Genomic DNA, 21054 nt, shown 5'->3' with positions numbered 1-21054 from the left:
GCATAGAGAAAGTGCTACTCTTGCACATTCTCAAAGATTACATGTGCCAATCACTAAAAAGTAATTTTTTTTTTTTTACCTTTGCTGTCTGATCTTAGTTTTCTAATTGGTTGGTCACAGGCTTTTTATTTTCCACCTTCCCTTTCTTATTTTTTTTTTTGCCAATTCCTTTTACATTGTCTTTTTTTCTGTTTCTTTTCTCTCCATCTTCTTCCCTCACACAGTCAGGTTCTCATTCTCGCATGCATTTCTCTCTCACACACACACAGGCTCTCACTGTCACATGCTCTCTCTCATACAATCATTCATACACACAGTCTCTCACTGGCACATGCTGTCTGACTCAGACACACAGGCTCTCTCACTCCCACATGCTATCTTGCTCAAGCACAGGCACTCACTGTCACATGCTGTCTCTCTCACACACACAGAGGCTCTCACATGCTGTCTCTGCAAACATTCAGGTCCTCACTCTCACACACAATCTCTCAACTCATCTCATGCACACACTCTACAGACCCTCAGCCTCTCTCTCACCTCTGGGCCTCCTCTTCGCGGGTTGCCGCAGGATGGGCTTTGCAGCGGCCCCGATCTTCTCGGGCCGTGGCGGCCCTGCTACCGGGCCTCTTCCTCTTCTCGGGCTGCTGCGACTTGGGATTCATGGCGACCCATAAGCGCTGTTCCTCTTCTGCACGCGCTGATGCTCCTCCTCCTTCCTGCCCACGCGGCTCCGGTAACATTTACTTCCGGGGCCGCACAGGCAAGCAGGAGGAGGAGCATCAGCGCGTTTAAACGCAATCTTTTTCTTCGGACCGTGGTGAGCCTCACCACGGCCCTGCCCATCTGCCTGTCGCTGCGCCGCATGAGCCTCCCTGCGCCCGGGGGCATTATGAGGGATACTAAAAAACTAATTTTAAAGGGTCGGGCTGTGTTTTCAGGTTATCAGCTCGGCACAGCCGATAAAAAAAAATAATAATAATTTCCTGATAGCTGCCCGTGTCAGCAAAAACGTCTCAGCGTGTCACCTCTGACATGCGTGTCATAGGTTAGCCATCGCTGCCCTAGCCTAACAGAAGGTAGAGGAGCCTGCAAAGAACTCCCTTTCTTCCAGGAACAGGCCGGGTGCTAGGACCTCTGCAAAGATTCTGCAGGCCTTGTTCACAGGCTGCTCTGTGAACAGGTTTGTTTACTTTTGTGAAAGAAGGAGCATGTAAATAAATAAATAAGCAAGCATGTCTCTGTTAAGTCAACATGCCAAATGCCATTCAAAGGCTGGGAGGAAAAGAACAGTTTTGTAGTGTCAAGAAGCCCTGGAAAGGCTCTGGCAAAAAAACATCTCCACTTTGCAGAGAGGAGTGATTTTTCTTTTTATTTATGTTTCTTCATTTTCCATTTGCTTTGATTGATTTTTCAGCACTGCTGTAAATAAGTAGAAGGCACATATCAGGGCTGCAAATAGGTCCATTTTTTAAGGTGACTAAAAAAAAAAACCCCCTCCAAATTAATCTGGTGCTTGGACCAAACATACGCAACTATATCTCGCAGATATTCAGTGTGAATACAGTGAAGCTATGCCTGTTTGTTAACCAGAGCGCGAGGACCAGGTTTGAGTAACAGCCCTGGTGTATATGAAAGCTCTGCGATGTGCCCGATTCTTACCATCCCTCGAGCCATTGGTCCAAATGATCTTTTTCGTAGGTAGATAATAATTATTTGAAGTTATATATAATCCAAACATGCTTCCAGTGCATGCTACAGTCAGAATACAGCTTTATGCAGTCTTCTCTGGAGTGCAAGCCATGACAAAAAGATTTCAGGGCATGTCATCCTGTGAAACACGACTAATTAACACATTACTATGACTGCGTACAGAGATGAGCAGATAGGAAGGTACAGTGTCTCATTTGCAGGGACAGTGGCAGGGCTGGGACTAGAACCCAGGAGACCCGCCCACCTCCTGCTGCTCTAATCACTAGACCAGTCATTTTCCCCTTTCTTGAACAAAGAACTGGGTTTGCCTTGTTAGTCCAATTGGCTAGGTAGCATTAAGAGCCTTATAAAGAGAGTATAACTCTGGAAAGCTAGTCACAGATATATATTAAATTAGTCCAATACAAAAGGTATAACCTACAACTTGCAGGTTGACCTTTAATTCCCTGTATCGAAGAACCCTGCCCAAAATTCACTTGATTCAAGCCTCCCACTGTAGATCTATGAATGAATTATCAAATACTTTTATTTTTCCCACAGGAGCACAGCCTGGATATCTCAAGTCCTAGCGTAGGGGCAGGCGCAGCGGAGTTAGGTATCCTCTTGAAATCCCATCTGGACGCCGATTTCTCTGAGACGCTGACCAGGGCACGTTCTGGACATACTGGTATGAAGAAGTTTCCCTCCTCTCCTGCACCGCATCAAAACATTACAAACACAAGCCCCCGAAACCCAAACTTCTTGCAAGCGCCTGCTGTTGACCCTCCGCTGGCTCCAGTACAAATGGAGCGGAGAGCGCGCGCCTCCTCCCCCGCCCGGGACTGGCTTTGAAGCGGCGAGGGGCGGCTCCCCGCCCTCGGGGAGCCAATGGGCGGGCAGAGCTGGGCCCCGGCCCGGCCCCCTGTCTGGTGTCTGGCACCGAGCTCGCGGGAACGAAGCAAGCGCTAGCTTTCCTGATTTTAACGCAGGTTTTTTTTCTTTTCGCGTCCTCCGAAAGCGGCAAGCACGGAAAGGCTCGGGCGCTGCCCAGACCTAGTTTAAACTTTCCTAGAGATCAGCCTTGATCGGGGGTCCTTTCCCCGGCACAAACTGAAAGGCGGGTTTGGGATGTTTGATGGAAAAATGAACATTAATCAATAACGCTCAGATCAATTCGTCCTTCTGAAAATCTTATTGCCAGTCCTGGTCGATAAAGCCTAGATCCTTGACCAATGACTGCCCTGCTGGGCGGCTGAGAAAAACTCCCAGCCACGGAATGCTTTTGATCCTCATCTAACAAAACGAAACAGGTCCCATTAATTTTTTCATTTTTTTTTTTTCCTAGAAGCAAACCAGATCTTTCTTGCTGTACATACAGCTCAGCCTCCCCCATCAAATCTCCCTGAACAATAGCGCAGCAAAACAAAAATGTAAATAGCTCAGCCCTTGCCCAAGGGAGTTACTTCCCGATTGCAATACTACAAAAGGAGACATTAGCAAATCCAACAACCACCTCCTCCCTAACGACAAGCCGGAACCCGTAAATAGGAACGCAAAATGCTTTGGAGTGGCTTTTTGTTTTTTTTTTTGTCAGGTTCATCCTAATCTCGTGTGCAGTTCAATTGCAAATGAACGATCGCAGAAAAAAAAAAATCCAAAAACTAAACCGGGCTCAACAACAAAGAAATAATGTACTTTACCAGCAAAGCAATTGTTACACAGAATCTTTTTGCAAAAAAAAAAAAAATTAAATCCTCAGCATGTCAGCCTGCCTCAAGGTCTTGCTCGGACCTCTGGCCCATATTATTTTGCAATAGCTTAGAGATCTCACGGCAAAAGCTGCACACAGACTCCTACCGGGCTCGGGGGTGCATGCAGCGGGCATAATAATGTGTAATGCGATCGCCCGGGGCTCTTACCTTCCAGTCCTCCCCCAGGGCAGCTGATCTGACTGGGGGGTAGGGGCTTAGCTGCAGCTGAGCGCCCTCTCCTATTTTTCTTGTGCAAGCTGTCAGGTAACGCCGCTGCCCCCTCTCTGCCAGGTCCTCCCTCCAGCACGCTTTTCCGCTCTACGAGCTGTTGCTTGTCTATTTCGCTTTTCCCTGGGCTGCCCGCACACCCCTTCCCGGACGTCACGGGGTGGGCGGGGCTTCCACTGCTAGAACGTCTGCCGCCCCTATGGAGTCTCCCCCGGCTGTCGAGTCTTATTTATCATTCTTTCTCGCACGGGCGCTGGTTTTACCGCTCATGCTTTTTCTTTTTTTTTTTTTTTTAAAGAGATTAGCATGTTAAAAAAACATTTTTGCAAATAATGCAATTGCCTAAATTATTGAAGCATTAGACTACACTACTTACTGGTGTGCAGCTATTTAAGTTTCTATGATTAGTGCAGTTAGTGTAGCTGGGTTCAAAAAAGGTTTGGATAAGTTCTTGGAGGAGAAGTCCATTAATGGCTATTAATCAGTTATACTTAGGGAATAGCCACTGCTATTAATTGCATCAGTAGCATGGGATCTTCTTAGTGTTTGGGTAATTGCCAGGTTCTTGTGGCCTGGTTTTGGCCTCTGTTGGAAACAGGATGCTGGGCTTGATGGACCCTTGGTCTGACCCAGCAGGGCAATTTCTTATGTTCTTACCATATCAGTGTGGGAATTGAATTGATTCAGGGGAATGGTCCCAGCATGACAGATCCTTTTAAGTCCCAGCTCAGGTACTCTGCCTGAAATGAGAAGGTCCTGTCTTGGTCCAGTTTCAGGGACCATGGCAGAAGCGTACACATCGTGGCACCTCTGCAGTTCCTATGGAGCTGTGAATTCTGCTGCACACCTCCAGGCTGACTTGTGACAAGGACAAGATGAGAGAGACCATACACGAGGTGTCCCCAAACTATGGCCCGTGGGCCGCATCCGGCCCCCAAAGCTATGTATTCAGGACCGCCAAACACTTCCCTGACTGCAGTTCGAATCGGCCTCTGGAGCAAGGAAATTATTGGGGGGGTTTTAACCAGGTAAGGTGGCGAGAGATATTTGCAGTGCTGGCAGGGTCCCCAACCCCTGCCAACTGAAGAGAAGTCCCATGTGAGGTGAGGGGAGGGAAGTAAGAGTGGGGAGCAAGGGCAAGTTCTATAATGAGGCAAGGTGAGGCGGCCGCTTCAGGTGACAGAATTTTGAGGTGGCAAAAAATGCCCCTCTTAGAACGTCGCTGTGGCAGCTGCCTCTTACTCATACCTGGGAATTCTTCGGATTTGGCCCAGAGACTCCGGAATTCTGAACGAATTGCCGGGTCTCTGGGCCCACACCCGAAATCTCCAGGGGCCCTGCTGCAGAAGGCTGGAAGAGAAAGGGCCTGGAGCAGCGCATGCTCGAAGAAGGAGGAGCATCAGCACCCGTGGCCCTGGAGGAACACATCAAGCCCGGTGCTGCATGGCAAGAAAGACAAGCAGGAGCGTCGCTCTCCTCCGAGGGAAACAAGAAACTGAAGATGCAGGAGGAGGAGCAACAGTGTCGGGCCGCACGCCGAAAATAAAACAAGGGCAGAGCGGGTCGATGCTAGTGGAGGAGGAGGAGGAAGTGGAGCGCAGGTCCCGCAGGCCTGGGGAAAGAGGAGGCTCATGTGGCTAATGAGAATCGAGGTGAGAAAAGACAATGAGAGTGCGTGTGTGTATGGAAGAGGGAGAGAAGTGAATGAGTGTATATGTGTGTGTATGGAAGAGGGAGAGACGTGAGTGAGTGTATATGTGTGTATGGAAGAGGGAAAGAAGTGAGTGAGTGTATATGTGTGTATAGAAGAGGGAGAGACGTGAATGAGTGTATATGTGTGTATGGAAGAGGGAGAGAAGTGAGTGAGTGTATATGTGTTTATGGAAGAGGGAGAGACGTGAGTGAGTGTATATGTGTTTATGGAAGAGGGAGAGACGTGAATGAGTGTATATGTGTGTATGGAAGAGGGAGAGAAGTGAGTGAGTGTATATGTGTTTATGGAAGAGGGAGAGAAGTGAGTGAGTGTATATGTGTGTATGGAAGAGGGGGAGACGTGAATGAGTGTATATGTGTGTATGAAAGAGGGAGAGAAGTGAATGAGTGTATATGTATGTATGGAAGAGGGAGAGACGTGAATGAGTGTATATGTGTGTATGGAAGAGGGAGAGAAGTGAGTGAGTGTATATGTGTGTATGGAAGAGGGAGAGAAGTGAGTGAGTGTATATGTGTTTATGGAAGAGGGAGAGACGTGAGTGAGTGTATATGTGTGTATGGAAGAGGGAGAGAAGTGAGTGAGTGTATATGTGTGTATGGAAGAGGGAGAGACGTGAGTGAGTGTATATGTGTGTATGGAAGAGGGAGAGAAGTGAATGAGTGTATATGTGTGTATGGAAGAGGGAGAGACGTGAATGAGTGTATATGTGTGTATGGAAGAGAGAGAGAAGTGAGTGAGTGTATATGTGTGTATGGAAGAGGGAGAGGGGGGAAGGGGCATCATCTCATCCCTCGCCTCCAGCAGCAGATTGCCTTGAGTCACCCCTGGTGGGGAGGGAGGGGGTGAAAGGAAGCGAAGGGAGTGTGAATGAAAGAAGGGAAGGAGTAAAAGGAAAGAAGGGGTGAGAGAGGAAGGAAAAGGAGTGTGAGAGGAGATGAGAGAGGGAGTGAAGGAGAAGGATGAGAAAGCGGAGGGAAGAGGAGCGAGAGCAAGAGTTTATAGGGGCAGGGGTGTGAGCGGGAGAGAGTCTTCTACAAACACATCATCCTGCCATTCACCACCAGCACCCCCTCTCCCCGATAGGACAGATGCTGAGGAAGAAGGGTGCAGGTGGTAGAGTTTCCAGGGGTGTGGCAGGGTTGCCAGCTTCCTAGGAATATTTATAATGGCACTGTATCTGCCATACCTCTGTGAGTACCCGTCCCCAGCATTTCAGATCACTGAAAGGGACAGACTCCAAAGGAGAGCCTGCTTCCTGCCCCTGCTCATAAAACCTCTGAGGGACCCCCTCTCCCACTTGGTGATTTGAAATATGCATGCAGCCATTTATTTAAAAAGGTTTGGGAACACTGTTTTAAATGCTGTTTTGAGGGAGATTTTAGGATGCATAAGTGGGAATGAATGATGGCCCAGAAGGCCCCTTTGAAGTACCTCGGTTGCATTACATTTATTTCCAGGACAGACTTTATTTATTGATTTAGACATTTTATATAGCATCGTTCCATGTAAAGATCACAATGGTTTACAATAAAGACATTCATAGGTATAAATCAGCAGAGAATGATGGATTACATAAGAAGTATTCATAAACAGACCTTAACATCTATCAGTTGAATTCTCAAATACATATTAATTAAAGATCAGGGCATGAGATGTGAAGTACAAAAATAAAATAAATAAAATTCACATATCATTCTGTATGTAGTGCAATCTCTCATTAATTTATCATGTATCAATTAGTATCTCTTGTCCTTCTTGTTATTTAATTCTCTACATTCTGATGTTAAAGTTAGGTTGTATGTGTTTTTGAATAGTCATGTTTTTAGTTCACTTTTAAATCTCTTTCTGTCAGTTATCATACGTAGCATGTCAGGTAAAGAATTCCAGAATTTTGGGCCCGCTATGGAAAACTCACGATCTCTTACCTGCGTCAGGTGTGTGCTCTGTATTGTTGGAACAGTCAGTAGTCCTTTATTTTGTGATCTTAGTGTTCTCTGCGGTGTGTATGGTTGTAATGTCACACCTATCAAACTGGTGTTACTAGAATGAATGATTTTGAAAATTAGCAATAATACTTTAAAATAGATTCAGGATTGTATTGGTAGGCAGTGTAGAGAAATTAGCGAGGGTGTAATGTGATTGAATTTCCTGGATCCTAGCAAGAGCCTTGCTGAGGCATTTTGTAGTCCCTAGCGCCTCTTTTTTGACAGGAGCGGCGGCTGTCAGCGGGTTTGACAGCCGACGCTCAATTTTGCCTGCTTCGGTTCTCAAACCCTCTGACAGCCATGGGTTCGGAAACCGGACGCCGGCAAAATTGAGCATCTGGTTTTCAACCCGGAAACCGCGGGCCGATTTAACTTTTTTTTTTATTTAAAATTATTTTTTACTTTGGGACCTCCGACTTAATTTCGCCATGATATTAAGTTGAGGGTGTACAGAAAAGTAGAAATTAACGCCTACCTTTGGGTAGGCGCTAATTTCTGAAAGTAAAATGTGCGGCTTGGCTGCACATTTTACTTACTGAATCGCGCAGGAATAACTAATAGGGCCATCAACATGCATTTGCATGTTGCGGGTGCTATTAGTTTTGGGGGGGGGGGGGGTTGGACGCACTGTACTGTATCGGCCTGATTGTGTAACTATAGCAAGGGTTATTTTTCCCTATATGCATCATTTTGCACTTGTCTGTGTTAAATTTCATCTGCCATTTGGAAGCCCAGTCTTCCACTCTTGCAGGGTCCTCCTGCAATTCATCACATTCTGCTTGAGATTTAACTTTTCTGTATAATTTTGACATCTACAAATTTGATCACCTCACTCATCGTACCCCTTTACAGATCTTTTATAAATATATTATAAAGCACTTGTCCAAGTACAGAGCACTGAGGAACTCTACTGTTTACCTTTTCCCACTGTGAAAACAGACCATTTAATCCTACTCTCTGTTTCCTGTCTTTTAGCCAGTTTGTAATCCACGAAAGGACATCGCCACCTATCCCATGACTTTTTAGTTTTCTTAGAAGCCTCTCATGCAGGACTTTGTGCCAGTGGAACGACTTCTGAAAATCCAAATACACTACATCTACCGGTTCACCTTTGTCCACATGTTTATTCACCCCTTCAAAAAAGTGTATAAGATTTGTGTGGCAAGACTTCCCTTGGGTAAATACATGTTGGCTGTGTCCCATCAAACCATGTCTAGCTAAATGTTTTGTGATTTTATTCTTTATAACAGTTTCCATGATTTTTTCCAGCCCTGAAGTCAGGCTTACCGGTCTATAGTTTCCCGGATCATCCCTGGATCCCTAATGATGTTTCCTGAATCCGAATTGATTTGGGGAGAGAATATCTTGGTCATCTAAATGATTTACAAGATGGGATAATACTGCTTTTTCAAGAATTTTAGATAGAAAAGACAAATTGGATATTGGTCGATAGTTGTCCCAATCATCAATTCTTCCAGTTTATTTTTAAGAATTGGCTTTATCACATCTTCTTTTAACCCATTTGGTACAATTCCTTCTGAGAGAGAAATATTAATTAAGGCTGTGATTGTCAGAGTGATAACACTGTGTACTTGTTTCAGGGAATTGGCTGGTATTGGATCATGTGGGTGAGTAGCAGGTTTAATTTTAGCAATGATTAGACTGATTAGACTGATTGTCAAATGTGGACCATTTAATCAGTCTATGTGAGTCATCAGGTGGTTTTGTGGGAGAACATATAGGGAATTGATTTTTTATCCCATTGATTTTATCTAAAAAGGATGTGGCATATTCATTGCAAGCAATCTTTGTGAAGTTATAGTTTCTTGAGATAGCAGAGGATGGATCCTTAATTAAATGTTTAATAACATCAAAGAGCAGTTTAGAATTAAATATTACCCCGTGAATCTGTTTAGCATAGTAATTTTATTTTTTTTTTTTGCTTTATTGGTTAGAGTGTAGTATTTTGTTAGGAGAGATTTATATTTTCCTACGCATTCAGATGATGGGCATTGCCACCATTGTTTCTCTACTTTTCTACGGTTCTGTTTAGTGTGTCTTAATTCATCATTGTACCAGGGCTTTTCTTCATTAATAGATTTTGTCTGGATAGGACTAAGGTTTTCAGCTATGTCACTGGCAATCTTATCCCAGGAATGAAATGCTGAGGGGGCATTGGTTTGATGTAGTTCAAGGAGTGTCTTTCTTTTGCTTCTGCAAGTACCTCCATGTCTATATTTTTCCTGAAGGTAAAAGTACGATTATTATCTGTACTTATATGAATAGGGTTGAGGAAGGTTATTTCTGCCTTTATTAATTGGTGATCTGACCAGGGCAATCTGGTGTGAGAAGTATTGATAAGACAGTTACCGGTATTGGCAAATATTAGGTCTAGAATATGTCCAGCTTTATGGATAGCATTGGAAACAAATTGGGACCAGCCCAAGGCTTCCATTGTCTCTAGAAACATTTCACAGGCTGCAGTTCTCAGTTCTTTATCTACATGGAGGTTAAAGTCACCTACAATTAGGGTAGATTCTGGGGAAGGGAACACCTTAGCGAATAATTCAATTAGTGGTGAGCAATCTTTTTGTAGTATACCTGGAGGACAATAAATCGGTCCTATGTTTAGTTGTGGAGATTTTAGAATTGTCACTTCATAGGGAGGGTAGATTTCTACTTTGTAAAGTACTAGCTTATGTTCTTTTTTACTAATTATTAATACACCCCCACCTTTATGTTTGGGTCTAAGAAAATGAAAGACCTCATAGTTAGGGTGGGAGATTTGGTTTAAGAGAACATTATGTTTGTCATTAAGCCAGATTTCAGAGATACAAAAAATCGTGGGGTGTAGAACCTCTATGGTCATTGATCAGTGGGATTTTGTTTGACAGAGACTGAACATTTAATAGAAGCAGAGTAAACATTAAAAAGGAGGACATAGAGGAGGAGTTAGTAGAAGAGGACAGGAAGGTTCATCTGCACACTGCTCCCAGCATCCCCAGGAGAGGACTCCAGCAGACACAGCAAGTGATCCAGGCTTTGAACTCCATAGCCCCAGCTTCCAGAGGCCCTGCACTTTTTGCAGTAGAAGAGGACCGGAAGCATGCAAATCTCAAACCTTCCAATCCTTTGAGTGAAGATCAACTTAATGGTGGTTGAAAAGGATTGGTAAGTATAGCTTTGGGAAATCTTAGAACTTAAAAAAGGTTGGAGAGAAGTGGGATATATTCTTTAGAGTTTGTGTGTGTCTGAGATAATAATCAAGCCAGAGGGAGTAAATTCTAGTGTCTGTCTTTCCCATCCACCCACCCCTGGCTCAACCCTTGATTTTTAGGCAAGAGACACTTTCTCATTAAAAATCAATCAAGCTCGTACCTAAATCATACTATTGCACCAGGTCATATTGAGAGTTTATTCATCCCTTATAGGACACTAGCAGATTAATTAGAAAATACACCTGTAAATTTAAAGTACTCTAATTCCAATTCCCTTAGTAATCTAAACTTAACTAAGAACTCAACAAAATTAAGATGAAGGCAGCAGTCCAGCAGCAAGAAGGGGGGCTTTCCAGTCTTTTGCAATGAGTGTCACATGTATGATTTTTTTACCTGCCCGTGAAAGATTGTAGTGTGCACCTGGTGCAAAGAGCTCCTGGCTCTCAGAGAATGAGTCCGATCTCTGGAGGCTAGAGTGGCAGACATAGAGGAGCTGAGACAGACAGCGAGGTACATTGTTGAGACCTTCAGGGACATAGTAGCCAAGTCCCAAATCCAGGCTGGCAGCCCCAGTGCTGCCTTGGATCAGAAAGGTCTCCCGTTTGGAGAACATCACCCTGGTGTAGCAGGAAGTGATCCTGTAGCAAGGACCTGCTCTCCAGGTGATGCATTGTCCTCTCACACTGAGGACAAGTCTCCCAGAGCTACTGCCCAGGAGGGAAGGGTTAGGTTTGCCATCATAATTGGTGATTCGATTATTAGAAATGTAGATAGCTTCATGAAAGAGGTGTGGCAGGGGTTGACCCAATGGCTGGGGGAAATGATCCCGGGTTTAACCAATATTACGCCGACCAGGTGTTATTAGGCATTAAAATTACAGGGATCTTGGAAGAGCACAACAAATTAGTCCATTATATTTTGACAGCCATCCGTTGTGAAATAGCAAAATTGTGGAAATTCCCTGGGGCACCAACAAAAGCAGTCATACAACAAAAGATAGAAAAAATATATTTATTGTCTAAAATAGCCTATAAACACAAATGTATACTTAAATTTGAAAAGACATGGTAAGCTTATCAGACTTGGAAATCTACACAAGACTCATGTACACCATTACTGTCAGCTGCTCAGACTTCCACTTAGAGATATCACACACTTCCAGATGGTCCGGGAGTCTTGACTGGACCATGGTTTCACTCCATATTCTCAGCATTTTAGTTTACAATCAAGAGTTTGTTGCATATGTAAGAGGCAGGGGGGGTGGGGGAGGGACAGGGATTAAAAAGTTATAATAGAGTATGGAAGAGTGAATCACAACATAGATCTCGTTTCTGCTACTTTTGGGGTATCTTGCTATATACACTCAGATGACTGATATGCTGTTATGATACTGTATTATGCTTATATTGTTTCGTCAATACCTGTGATATCTATGGTTTACTGTATACTCTGTTTTGATTAATAAAAATTTTAAATAAGAAAAAAAGAAATGTAGATAGCAGGGTGTCTGGTGGACGTGAGGACCGCGTGGTAACTTGCCTGCCTGGTGTGAAGGTGGCGGATCTCATACGTCGTATAGATAGGATTATAGACAGTGCTGGGGAGGAGCCAGCTGTTGTGGTACATGTAGGTACCAACGGCATAGGGAAATGTGGGCGGGAGGTTCTGGAAGCCAAATTTAGGCTCTTAGGTAGAAAGCTTAAATCCAGAACCTCCAGGGTAGCATTCTCTGAAATGCTCCCTGTTCCACGTGCAGGTCACCAGAGGCAGGCAGAGCTCCGGAGTCTCAATGCTTGGATCAGATGGTAGTGCAGGGAAGAGGGATTCAGTTTTGTAAGGAACTGGGAAACATTTTTGGGAAGGAGGAGACTTTTCTGAAAGGATGGGCTCCACCTTAATCAGAGTGGAACCAGACTGCTGGCGCTAACTTTTAAAAAGGAGATAGAGTAGCTTTTAATCTAGAACAAGGGGGAAGCCGACAGTCACTCAGCAGTCATGGTTTGGAGAAATGTATCCTTGAAGGATACTAATGAAACAGGAGAGTTAGGGCATCCCAACAGAGAGGTTCCAATAAAAGCAAACATAGTCTATATGCCTATAAGTAAAGAATCATCTGAGCTAAAGAATTCCAAATTATCCCTATCAACTGAAAAGCAGGTTGTTAATACAAACAAAAACACACTTTGAAATGTCTGTATGCCAATGGCAGAAGTCTAAGAAGTAAGATGGGAGAGTTAGAGTGTATAGCAGTAAATGATGAAATAGACATAATCGGCATCTCAGAGACCTGGTGGAAGGAGGATAACCAATGGGACAGTGCTATATCAGGGTAAAAATTATAACACAATGATAGGGAGGATCAACTTGGTGAGGGTTTGGCACTTTCTGTCCGGGAGGGTATAGAGTCCAGCAGGATAAAGATCATACAAGAGACTAAATGCTCCTTAGAATCTTTATGGGTAAAAATCCCATGTGTGTTGGGTCAGTCAGATGATGAAATGCTAAGAGAAATCAGGGAAGCTAACCAATTTGGCAGTGCAATAATAATGGGAGATTTCAATTACCCTAGGTAAATGTTAACATCAGGACATGCCAGAGACAAAGTTCTTAGATGGAATAAATGACTGCTTCGTGGAGCAGTTGGTTCAGGAAACGACGAGAGAGGGAACTACTTTAGATTTAATTCTTAGTGGAATGCAGGATTTGGTGAGAAAGGTAACAGTGGTGGAACCACTTGGTAATAGTAATCATAACACAATTAAATTTTAACTAAGAACTGGATGGGGGACAATATGTAAATCTACAGCTGTAACACTAAATTTTCAAAAGGGAAACTTTGATAAAATGAGGAAAATAATTAGAAAAAAATGAAAGGTTCAGTTTCAAAGGTTAAAAGTGTACAATAGGTGTGGTACAGTCCAGATGTATTCCACGCATTAAGAAAGGTGGAAGGGAGGCAAAACGATTACCGTCATGGTTAAAAGGGGAGGTGAAAGAAGCTATTTTATAAAAAAAAAAATCCTTAAAAAATTTGAAGAAGGATCATCTGAAGAAAATAGGAAAAAGCATAAACATTGTCAAGTTAAGTGTAAAATATTGATAAGGCAGGCTAAGAGAGAATTTGAAAATAAATTGGCCACAGAGGCAAAAACTCATAATAAAAACTTTTTAAAATTTATCCGAAGCATAAAAACCTGAGAGGGAGTCGGTTGAACTATTAGATGACCGAGGGATTAAAGGGGCTCTTAGGGAAGATAAGGCCATTGCAGAAAGACTAAATTAATTCTTTGCTTCTGTGTTTACTAATGAGGAAGTTGGGGAGATACCAGTTCTGGAGATGGTTTTCAGATGAACTGAACCAAATCACTGTGAATGTGGAAGATGTAGTAGGCCAGATTGACAAACTAAAGAGTAGCAAATCACCTGGACCAGATGGTATATATCCCAGGGTTCTGAAGGAACTAAAAATGAAATTTCTGATCTATTATGTTACAAATTTTAACTATCATTAAAATCATTCATTGTACCTGAATGCTGGAGGGTGGCCATTGTAATCCCAATATTTAAAAAGGGCTCCAGGGGCAATCCGGAAAACTATAGACCAGTGAGCCTGTCTTCAGTGCCAGGAAAAATAGTGTAAACTATTCTAAAGATCAAAATCATAGAGCATATAGAAATGTTGTGTTTGTGGCATTGTGGACCCTTGGTCGCAAAGGAGATGACTCCGCCCACGGGGAGGAGCCCCATGGGGAACCACTGCGATAGGCTGACACAGATAGCAGACACAGTATGGATAAAGTCTTTATTGTACTGCTGTAGATAGATGGTGAAAGCAGGAAGGTAAGGCACTGATCCACAAAGTGCCAGTACGTTCAATAGACTCAGAAGCATAGACTCACCCAGATGTTCACGACAGGCGGGAGCCCGCAGTGCGGCTGGTGGGTGGAGTTGGAGCGCCGGATCTTAGAGGTACTCACAGAATGAAGGCGTCTTCCTGGTGGTAGAATGGTGGGACCAAAGGTCCGTGGTGCAGGATATAAATTAGATAGGCCCTCGAGGAGCGAGTACCCAATAGTCCAATATCCTGAAAAGTAGAATAGAGAGAAAGACTCCCGAAGAGCGGTTGTCTTTAGTTAATGAGGAACCCCGAAGGGAAGTTGGAAGCAAGAGACCCCTGAGGGGCGGGTGTCTAGAGCTTCTTACTGGAGCGAGGCCCTTAGAGTGAAAGCAGCGTCTAAGCGTGCAGCTTAGAGCAGTCAGAGAAGCGAAGCGAAGACTTTGCTAACTCAAGGTGGTAGCGAAGGTGGAGGCTAGATATACCCTGAGGTACTGATGTCATGCGGTGGGGCCACCCCCGAGGTTCCTGCCATGACCTGTATTTGAGCATAGGAGATGTGCTCGCTCATGTCCCCTTCGTCCAGATAATAACCTCTTCCCAACAAGGTACCTTGTTTCGCCCGTTGGGGCTTCCTTAGGGGGTATTTCTCAATCCACCCTCGATCTTCAGGGGGATAAACCCCTAATTCACACAAGAACTCATAAAATGTATAAATCAGTTTATACGGGCATACTATGAAATTAAATATTCTGCAGAGAAGACTCCATTTAGGATCAGGGGCAATCTGACAAGGTTATATACGCCATAGTATGCCCGTGTAAACTGATTTATATTGGACACACCAGATGTAAGATACGGAAAGGATCATTGAAGATAAGAGTAATTTGAGAATTCATAAAGAGGGAGCGCCCCTGGTGGGTCACTGGAGACATTGGAGAGAGGCGAACCATCAGATTGATCAAGTGAGTTTTTTTGTGATTATGCAGTTGAGTGAGGGAGTGAGAGGGGATGTTACACGGACTTTATGGCGATTGGAACAGAAATTTATTTTTTGGTGGAAGATGTACCAACCATGGGAGCTCAATAGTGAAAATGAGTGGGAAGCATTTTTCTAAGTGTAATTTTGTGATGGCACTAGCATGGTTGTGTGATGTCAGTAGTGGAGATTTACATATATGGTATGCATGGGAAAATTATTGACATCAAGTTGTTGGTTTAAGTTATAGTGTGTATGTAAATGAGTTGGTAATATTGGTATGGATGTGGGTGTGTACCACACATAGAATTTTGGTTTATCCCTATGTGAGTCTATGGTGGGAGAAATCTTTGATGCATGATCTAGTGTGGATGATGGGAGTCCTTGTTTTGTTTATGGTATTTTTTGGTGCTTTGTTTAGAAGAGTGTATACACATGGTAATGCTTTATTTGTTTGGATACATCGGTAATTGAGTGGGTTTACGTATGGGGGAGTAATTGTGATGTGATTGTGTCTTGATGGATGTGTGGTTATTTTTTTTACGAAGGCCCGTGGTTGGTTTGAGTGGTTATCAATCTTTACGTGTCTTTGTGGGATGGCTGTGTGAAGGCTTCTGGTTGGATAGAACGCCCATCAATCTGACGTGGTAAGGACGTCGATAGCAACAGGTGGGACCTGGTAGGATGAGTGGAGGAAGTGTTTAGTATGAGAGGATCTGATTGGCTTTGAGTTTTTATAAGAGCCAGCTTGGGGAGGATGCGAATGTTTGTAGACAGAGCTGTCTTGGTGTATACCGGCTTCGGACATCTTGTCGTTTTGTGAAAACGCTATGAAAATTTGAGGTGAGGTTTGGTACATTTTATGGAGTTTACAATGGTTTGTGGGGTTATTATATACGTAATGGGTGATATGTGCTATTACAGGTATTTTGAAGTAGAAGCAGTTGAGTTGGAGGGCTGATGACGAATCAATTGGTTGTAAAGTGTGTGGAGGTGGCTAGTGTCACCAGTTAAGAGGTTTATGAGTGATCATACCATTCAACAGTACCCAGTGTTAAGAATATGAAGAAGTGTGTGTTATTTAAAGATTGGATGTTTAAATATATTTACATTTTTGTAGTGGACTTCGAGGAGAATATCATGGGAAGAGTATGGTCATGAGCAGAATGACTATATATTAGTAAGTGGTTATATTGGGGAATATTAAGAGTATTATATAGGGATAATGGGATATTAATGATGTGTATACATTTTAGGAGTTCGTGTGTGTAATTAGGGGTTTGTCCCCCTGAAGATCGAGAGTGGGTTGAGAAATACCCCCTGAGGAAGTACCAACAGGTGAAACAAGGCACCTTGTTGGGAAGAGTTTGGGAAGAGGTTATTATCTGGAAGAAGAGGACAAGTTTATTGAGAAGAGAAGAGAAGAAGTTATTTGGGAAACCACAGGATCTGTATTTTAAGTGAATAATTTTACATGGTTGTGTATTTTAAGTGGATGTGGTGTCTGGTATGAATGTGTGTGGTTATGGGGGTTGAAAGGATAAGGGAGTAGGATGGTCTTTGACATGTCCATAATGAAAATAATGTGTTACATTAATGTATGATATTTTGAATAGATATTTATCTGTAATATATGATATATTGTATTGAAATTATCCAGTGTGAAAGAATGTTTGGAATAGTATAATAAAAAATTGTTTGTAACATTGTTGTGAGTGTATGTAATGTATCTGAATAATTTATTTATAAAGTTTTGTGTATAATTTAAACCACATGGTAAACACTGATATATTGTCAAGATTCCTATAGTTGGTACTACAGCTTGGAAAAGAGACAGCTGAGGGGGGATATGATAGAGGTCTTTAAAATCCTGAGAGGTCTAGAAAAGGTAGATGTGAATCGGTTATTTACTCTTTCGGATAATAAAAGGACTAGGGGACACTCCATGAAGTTAGCATGGGGCACATTTAAAACTAATCAGAGAAAATTCTTTTTCACTCAACGCACAATTAAGCTCTGGAATTTGCTTCCAGAGGATGTGGTTAGTGCAATTAGTATAGCTGGGTTTAAAAAAGGTTTGGATAGGTTCTTGGAGGAGAGGTCCATTAACTACTATTAATCAAGTTGACTTAGAGCAGCGCTTCTCAACTGGTGTGTTGTGACACACCAATGTGTCGCCAAGCACCAGCTGGTGTGTTGCGGCTTCCGGTGTCCCTCAGCCCCAGTTATACTTCCCTTTACCTTCTTCCTGCCCCCTCGGGCCAATGGGAAACCTCCTTCCTTCTTTCTGCCAGTAGGAGGAGGAAGCCTCTGATTGGCCAGTGGGGCAGGAAGAAGGGGGCATCTCATAGCCTGGGGGTGGGGTGGTTTGAGGGGGACTAGGAGGAGTAGCAGTGTCCAGGCCCGTGGTGGCGAAGAAGCCCGACCCTGTGACTGCCAGGGGCTGGAAGTGCTGAAATTAAACACAGCGGTGAGCCACAAAGAAAAGAGGCCAGCCGCGCCAGGAACCGCGATAGAGTAGGGATTCCCCAAAGTGGCAGTGAGTCGCAAGTACAAAGAGGCCAGTTGCTCCGGGGATTCTTCCCCCACCCCCATGCAACAGTGAGCGCGGCAGAACTGCGTTTAAAGTAAAAGTGGCACTCAGCCATGCTGATTACTGATGGGGCAATTGGAGCTCCCAGCGGCTGTAAAAGCAGGCAGATGGGGGGGCCGTGGGAGCCTAGGGATATCCCAACAGCCAGAAGAAAGGCTTGAGTGCTGTGGCATATTTTTCTAAAATAAATGTTTGCTGCTTCAGTGCGGCTGAGAGGGCAGCAGCAGCACTGGGAAATCTGCCACTGCAAAATTAAAGGGGAACACAGCATTGGGGCTCTAAGCAAAGTGCGTGTGAGAGACAGAGTCTGGGCAGGGAGGTGACTGGTGTGTGTGTGAGAGACAGAGACAGGGGCAGGGAGGTGACGGGGGTGTGTGTGAGAGACAGAGACTGGGCAGGGAGGTGACTGGGGGGGTGTGTGAGAAAGAGACTGGGAAGGGAGGTGACTGGGGTGTGTGTGAGAGACAGAGACAGGACAGGGAGGTGACGGGGGTGTGTGTGAGAGACAGAGACTGGGCAGGGAAGTGACTGGGGTGTGTGTGTGTGTGTGTGTGAGAGAGAGAGAGAGAGAGACTGGGCAGGGAAGTGACTGGGTTGAGTGAGAGAGACAGAGACTGGGCAGGAAGGTGACTGGGGTATGTGTGAGAGACAGAGACTGGGCAGGGAGGTGATTGGGGTGTGTGTGAGAGACAGAGTCTGGGCAGGGAGGTGACTGGGGTGTGTGAGAGACAGAGTCTGGGCAGGGAGGTGATTGGGGTGTGTGTGAGAGACCGAGACTAGGCAGGGAGGTGACTGGGGTGTGTGTGAGAGACAGAGACTGGGCAGGGAGGTGACTGGGGTGAGTGTGAGAGACAGAGACTGGGCAGGGAGGTGACTGGGGTGAGTGTGAGAGAAAGAGACTGGGAAGGGAGGTGACTGGGGTGAGTGTGAGAGACAGAGTCTGGGCAGGGAGGTGACTAGGGTGTGTGTGAGAGACAGAGACTAGGCAGGGAGGTGACTGGGGTGAGTGTGAGAGATAGACACCGGGCAGGGAGGTGACTAGGGTGTGTGTGAGAGAGACAGAGACTGGGCAGGAAGGTGACTGGGGTGAGTGTGAGAGACAGAAACTGGACAGGGAGGTGACTGGGGTGTGTGGGAGTCAGAGACTGGGCAGGGAGGTGACTGGGGTGAGTGTGAGAAACAGAGACTAGGCAGGGAGATGACTGGGTTGTGTGTGAGAGACAGAGACTGGTCATAGGGTTTAACTGGAGGGTGTGTGTGTGAGTGACTTGTGGGCCCTAAAGAAGAGGACTGTGAGGACAGAGCTTCAGCAGCCGCTGCTGCTCCTGGTCTGTGCTTTCAAGGGAAAGGAGTAGGAGAGTTGCTGGAGAGGGTAGTAAAGGTGGCATTTTAAGTTTATTTTTCTTGATTGACTGCCATTTTAATTATTGAGTATTATGTGATGTGTCTGCTGTTTTGAAATATTTTATTGATATTTGGACAATTTTTAATAATTTTTATGAGTTTTAATTGTTTGATGTCATTCTGTTCATCAGCTGTTTTGAAACATTTATTAATATAGTTTTATAGTTATTTCTGTGTGGGGATCTATAGCAGCTTGGCTTGTTCTGTTTTCCGAATAGGAGGTGAATTCGTTTTTAGGACCTGATTTAATATTTGTAGTGTTGCCTTTTCATAGATAGGGTTGTTATGTGTTCCATAATGCAGGTGTAACTTTGTGCGGATTAGTTTCTGTGCTTTATTGCAGATCCTGGTACTGTGTTAGGTGCTATATTTCTCTTTCCATTTCTCCAGGTTTACATGGCATGCAGAGTGGCTTTTTTTTGTTTTCCATTCCAGTTTGTCTCCATATTTATAATGTGTGTGGTCTTTCTGTACTTGGTGAAGGTCGGTTCTGTGTGTGTGACAGAGGTGAGGTCTTTTACTAGCATGAAGGCAATTGTATCAATCTTATTTGTTGTGTTTTCTCAATAGGATATGCATTAGTGGTAAATTATTGCTTTTTCATAAGGAGGGCTATTGTGCCTGGTAGTTTGATTTGCTTTTACTGAGTTGTCATCAGGACCAGAGTATCTTTTTTTTTTCATGGTGAGTTGTATGGGTAATGCCCTAGTTCTGCTCTGCATCCATTGTTGGAGGTCAAGGGGGTTCCAATGGATGCAGAGTGTATGTTTACATATAGCCCCGTGACGGTCACATGTTCAGTGTGTCACGCATGTGAGAACCATCTGTCAGGTGTGTCCTGGCCGAAAAAAGGTTGAGAACCACTGACTTAGAAAATAGCCACTGCTAAAATCGGCATCAGTAGCACGGGATCTATTAGTGTTTGGGTACTTGCCAGGTTCTTGTGGCCTGGTTTGGCTTCTGTTGGAAACAGGATGCTGGGCTTGATGGACCCTTGGTTTGACCCAGTATGGCATCTTCTTATGTTCTAGTACTTATCTTAGGGAAGAACAGGTTTGTGGTCCTTCTTTGTTTCTTCTTTGGGGCACTCCATATCTCTCCATACATACTCCATCCTAGCAATGGCTCAATGAAGGCTCTGGTGCATGGTTGTCACAGGTATGTTCCGAGTTCAGCTGAGTAAAGCAGTTCAGGTGCGCAAGAAGGGTGCACAATGGGGCAGGCGTTGCCGCCGTGATCTTCTGGTTGGTGGGCAGATGGTGAGTGGGCTGTGGACAGGCAGCTGATGCGGCGCCGGCACCTCCCTCATAGTATCGGGGGGGGTGGGGGGGTGGGAAGGTGGGGATCCTCATCTCATCCTCCCCTCGCTGCTCCCATTTTATGGGACCCAGCAGGTTTCCTCCTGATTCTTTGTGATTCCAGCTCAGTCGGAACAGTAGCTGGGTTCCTGGCTCAATGAGCTTCCATTCACAATTATTGGGGGATTCTAACCTCCCCCCCCCCTCCATTTTATATCCTCTTGCAACTCAGTCTACACATTACAGCCTTGGGGCCGGCGGGGGTGGGGGTGGGGGACAGACATGTATCATGTATCATGATCCCTGAAACTGGCCACAAATCCCTTCCCGCCACACCAGTCCCAGCTCCAGCCAATCTGA

At 44.5% G+C, this 21054-nt stretch overlaps 1 protein-coding gene across 1 annotated transcript in view; it reads right to left on the bottom strand.

Moving 5' to 3' along the window:
- The window catches only part of CSDC2 (cold shock domain containing C2), a 76168-nt gene extending 72385 nt beyond the window's left edge, over positions 1–3783 (bottom strand). The window contains exon 1 of the mRNA XM_029590258.1: positions 3609–3783. The gene's annotated coding sequence lies outside the window, so the exon portion shown is untranslated. The remainder of the gene's footprint in view (positions 1–3608) is intronic.
- Between the last annotated feature and the right edge of the window lie 17271 nt (positions 3784–21054).

Source organism: Rhinatrema bivittatum, chromosome 2 (genome assembly GCF_901001135.1).
Source record: "Rhinatrema bivittatum chromosome 2, aRhiBiv1.1, whole genome shotgun sequence".
In the NCBI taxonomy this organism is placed as follows: domain Eukaryota; kingdom Metazoa; phylum Chordata; class Amphibia; order Gymnophiona; family Rhinatrematidae; genus Rhinatrema; species Rhinatrema bivittatum.
This window is presented reverse-complemented; position numbering and strand designations above follow the sequence as displayed.